Source organism: Mytilus galloprovincialis, chromosome 6 (genome assembly GCF_965363235.1).
Source record: "Mytilus galloprovincialis chromosome 6, xbMytGall1.hap1.1, whole genome shotgun sequence".
NCBI classification, from domain to species: Eukaryota; Metazoa; Mollusca; class Bivalvia; order Mytilida; family Mytilidae; genus Mytilus; species Mytilus galloprovincialis.
In genome coordinates, this window is record NC_134843.1 from 36,195,188 (window position 1) to 36,200,637 (window position 5,450).

At 32.1% G+C, this 5,450-nt stretch overlaps 1 long non-coding RNA gene across 1 annotated transcript; it reads right to left on the bottom strand.

Annotated features, from left to right (window-relative positions):
* Positions 1–3,167: 3,167 nt before the first annotated feature.
* On the bottom strand, positions 3,168–3,602 carry LOC143078117 (uncharacterized). The gene is made up of 2 exons (XR_012979063.1): positions 3,442–3,602; positions 3,168–3,255 (listed from the first exon to the last, which is right to left on the bottom strand). It is a non-coding gene; the product is annotated as an uncharacterized LOC143078117 (long non-coding RNA).
* Between the last annotated feature and the right edge of the window lie 1,848 nt (positions 3,603–5,450).

The following is a 5,450-nucleotide window of genomic DNA, read 5'->3' on the forward strand; positions in this document are numbered from 1 at the left end:
ACATAGAACACATTGTTATAACTTGCGACGATTTATGTTTTTGTAAATGTTAGCCTGTCCAGTTTATTAATGTAAGACGATAGACGCCAAAATATATGATGAATTACTAAAAGTCCAAAACATTCTAAATATCCATAGAAGAGTTAACAAAAAGATCGTAAACAATATAAGACATGTTATAGTCCTATTAAGTTGTTGTAGCATGGCAAATCTAAAATGTTTCTAAATGAATTGCTTTTCTGAGCGCTTCTGGACACGACCACAGATGTCCTACCCTGAACAGTGGAAGCAAAAATGAAGACGATTATCGCGCTTGGTACAAGTCGAATTTGGATTGTTAAAAGTAAAATCACTAAAATACTGAACTAAGAGGAAAATCAATTCGGAAAGTCCATAATCACATGTCAAAATCAAATAACAAAACGCATCAAAAACGAATGTACAAGAACTGTCATATTCCTGACTTGGTACAGGCATTTTCAAATGTAGAAAATGGTGGATTATACCTGGTTTTATAGCGCTAACCCTCTCACTTTGATGACAGTCTCATCAAATAATGAAATATTTGACACATAATAGGTTTTTAACACAGAATAACTGTAGTCAAACCACTAAGAATTGGTTATATGATTTGAATTTATATTCATTTTTCGCTTTTGTGCAATATACTCTGCTGTTGCAGATTGATCCACCAAGAGTGATATGCTTTAGCGAATCTCCTCCCTCCAAAAAAAAATTTTTTTTACTATGCTGTTGCAAATTGATCCCTCCAAATAAAAATATTTCAAAAAAAAAATACCCCCTTTCTTTACTTTTGTGCAATACAACAAGTTGTTTCGAACTTCCTAAAGCTTGGTTATCAGCTTGGGTGTGAAATTATGACTTGTGGTCCTCCGTTCATTACACATACAAGGTATGCTAAAGCTGTCATATTAATGCTTAGTATATGATAAAACACAAAAAATTGATTTGCTGTGGTTAGATGTTGATGTTGATAAAGTTGTCCATATTGATGTTACTGTTACATTTTATCACATACAGTAGCCACAAACTGTTGTCAGTCAATTATACATAAGCAGGAAATATAAAAAAGGAGAATAAGGATGGAGAAACTGCTAATCAATTACTTTCAAATCGCATGGCTATTTTTTTAAATAAAATATTTATACCCTTACCAAAACCAAAACATGCACAAAACATGTATAACTACCATTTTTTATGTAATACAAGATATATATATTTTTTCTTGTGATTCCAAAGTTGCACCTATTTTGACAGTTTTTTTTCACCTGTATATATATGGAAAATGAAAGAGGATGCATATTTTATATGTAGGACTGTGAACAGCAATAGTATTACGAACCGCATTGGTACTCCGAACCGCGATGGTCATGCTGAGGTGTGATGTTTTGACGCTGAAGTGAGATGGTATCATGGTGACGCCTTTTTGTTGATAGCATTTTTTCATATCGAAGTAGATGTCAATTTGTATGTTAGAAACCGTATTCCAGTTTTTTAAGTTGACAAGAGGCTTATAAACTTTTTAAACTCGTAAAACGATACGGATATGTTGATAGGGGAGAGAGAATCTTCTGCAGCAAAGTTGTTTTTAAATCAACGGAAAAAAAAACAAACGATTGGGCGTGACATGTTTTTTAATTACAGCATTACATACATTTTTTCATTGTATATTTGCGGTAAACGAGGAGCTTATAAATGCAACAACGTATTACAGATCAAATGCTAATGCAGAATTATTCTCACATGAAGAAAATCAAAGAGGACGATATCTCATTTGATATGCAATTGTAAGGACATCCATAGACCATGAAGAATGGAGGTAAATGTACATACACCACGTACTAACAATTATTAAATCTAGTTTCATTTTGATTGCACTTCTGTTGACTTTAGAATGACAACCATGCGTCAAATAGATTATAGCACATCAGCGTAGGGACCATCACACTTAAGTGTAGATCATCACATTTCAACGTTACCATCGCACGCTCTACATATATTTATGTTCCTAAATATGTATTTATTCATTTGTATTATAACTGTGTCTGTTTTGTCTTTGTAGAAACTCGAAAGAATCCCGAATCAACAAGAGCAATCGTATACAATTTGAAAAAAGGCGAAATTTACCAAAGGGACATTCAAACTCATAAGTCAAAAATAAACTGTCCTACGTTAGGTGGATAGTTGGGATCCCGCTAAAATGTTTAACCCCGCCACATTCTATATGCCTGTAGTAAGACAGGAGCCTGTAATTCAGTGTCGTTTGTTTATGAGTTACATATTTGTTTTTCATTCTTTGTTTAACCATAAATTAGGCCATTAGTTTTCTTGTTTGAATTGTTTTACATTGTCATTTCGGGGCCTTTTAGAGCTGACTGTGCGTTATAGGCTTCGCTAATTGTTGAAGACCGTATGGCGATCTATAGTTTTCTGTGTCATTTGGTCTCTTGTGGAGAGTAATATCATTGGCAATTATACCACATCTTCTTTTATATATTAACGAGGCAATGGCTACACAAAAAAATAGAGGTACAGACAAAAAGACAAACAACAGTACATGAAAAATACATAGAAAACTAAAGACAGAACATCACGAACCGTACCAAGAATTGGGGGTGATTAAATCGCTGCGAAAAGGAAAGCAGGTCTGCTCCATATGTGGCACCCGTCGTTTTGCTCGTATTAGTACAAACCCGGTAATAATTCTTATTCGGTAAGTCGAATTCGCGGAAAAAGGTAAAGCGATTGTAATTATAACAACATATATGCTATCCTATTATCCGTAAAATGAATATGACATAACGGAATTAACATTCCTGAACGATTATTGAAGAGTCTTGGCTATAATAACTGCAGACAGCATATACCCTGGGTCTAAATGACAATTTGATAGAACAAGCTTAAGGCAACATATCTTAAACTTCACGAATATTGTTGATAAAATTCAACATATTAATAGGTTTTGTGGCAAATGTCTCAATCGAAACACGATTTAAACATCATATAAATCATACTGTTGATAATATCCTGTCACTTAAAAACAATGGTAGAGTCATAAATTATTGTGTTAACTGGGTCAAATACCAATTTTTGAGAGCAGTTCGGACATATGGAAAAGTATCACTAAAGATGAAATAAAAAAATAATTATATATATTAGATTTAATTAAGCTTCTATTATTAAATGATGAAATATCCAGTTTGTGGTGTCAAAGCCCATCTAATCTCTGTTCACCTGAAAAATACAAATTATTTCTAACATTGTTACTTTAATTATAATAAATGAAATTGAATGATTATTATTATTATTATTATTATTATTATTATTACGGGAGTAGAAGAAGAAGAAGTAGAAGTAGTAGTAGTGGTAATTCAAAACTCAACATCATGAATAATCATTCTTTTTGTAATTGTAAGTTACCTTCCTTTATCATAAGTGTTGTCATTAGCATCCCGTTTTACTCTGTTAAATTCAAGTCGTCCTGGTGGTGGATGTCCACTAACTGTTCCTGCTAAAACTTATAGAAGCATCATGAACATTGCACACACAATCTTGACTATTTTCATCTTGCAGAGGATTTGCTCACCTAAAGGATATACAATGTATTAAAATGTATGATAAAAGTTTCCTCCGTAAGATTTTTCGATAATAAAACCTTCATCATATACGATCAAATTGAACATAAAAAAATGTTCGATGCTGTAGTTAAAATCACATTCTAATATATGTAATCTCCCCCTTTTTAAATGATCTGCTCTCGTTCAGTCACTGTAAACACATTTTCTTAATTATCTGTTTAAAGCGTAGAATATTTTTTTGACTTTATATATGAAGTTAGGATGATTTTCAATTTAAGCAGGGGCTAAAGACATATGTAACCCGCCATGATATTTTCAGGCTTATGTAATTATAACGTCTACATGAACTATGAACGTTACGTCACATTAGTATTTGTGCTCTGTACATCACATTTTTCTAATGAACATATAGTTATCATATATCAACTAAATTGCTATACAGGTATTTCATTGTTTTCCAAAACTTCACCAATGATACTATATTCACAGTGCATTTACAACAACATGTGTGTGTAACACTATAAAATATTACTACAGTAAGTGCAAAAGGGAACCAAAGCTTGCCTAAAGCCGTCCAGCACAAAATTAGTCTATGGGCACTTTTCGTCAATTTTATAATTCTTACTAGCTCATGTTAGCACAACCACTCCAAATAATACAACAATATTCTATCAGTGGGAGAATAAAACCCTAATTATTATACAATAATTTTCTGGACTCAATATTTAGAAATGTCTTAGAAATAAAATTAAGTGTAGCTGATATTAATGAACATAAGTAATTAATATAGAGGATAAGAGTCAATTCTAACACTTAATTGTTTTTAAATTGAAAATTTTTAGAGAATATTATTCTGAAAAGTTAAAACTGGTTTTGCTTGATAGAAACTCAGCCATTGTCTTGTAACGATAACTACACATTTAGTTTTATCCGAATTTATGAACATTTTATTTTCATGACAGTCTTTTTCAACACACTGGATTTCATCTTGTACTTTTAACTGCATATCAGCAATACTCATCCTGATGTATGCATAGTTGGGTCATCAGCTTACACGTCTGTATCGCAATTTATATATATATATATATATACAACTCGTCTAAACATCAACCCAACAATGTTAGATCTGTAAATTTGCTTTCGCAAATTTTTGGTTCTTCCCTCGCCGGGAACAAGTCAAAAAGGGTACAACATCACCATTAAATAACTATAAAATGAACAAATATTAGATATTTCGGATAAGAGATATCCTTCTTCATTAAAAGCACGATGTCAAATGAATCATATCAAAATATTTAAACTGTTAAACTTTTTCTAAATCTTGAAATTTATACAATTTAAGCGAACATTACAGACGCTGATACAATTTTAGAATTTCCAAACACGGCGCAAAGATTACAAAGATATGCCAAATGAAAAGAGTTATTTTCGATGTGAACTGGCACAACTCTAAATTTCCAAAGGTTGTGACATTTTAGATGTTATAACTGCATTTAGAGCAGTCCTCAAACAAAAAAAATCAAAAATGTCCTAACCGATCCAACTTTGTATAATATTTCAAATTTGTCAACGGTAGGACAATTGCAAAAGAAACTACATATTTAAGCCTCCCAAACGAATAGTAGTCTAATAATGATTAGAAAAATAAGTTTGATCTAAAGAGGTAAAATAATTGAACGTGGCTACGTACTTATACATCCATCCCGAATGAATGAAGCCCTGTCATTTAAACTGGTATTTTAAAAAGAAATTCGAACTGTAAAGCCAGTACTAAAGCCGGAGTTACTGGAAACAAGTGATGACAGGAAAATGAGGGACTCATTCTATGTTTTTTTTTCATTTATGCCCTCT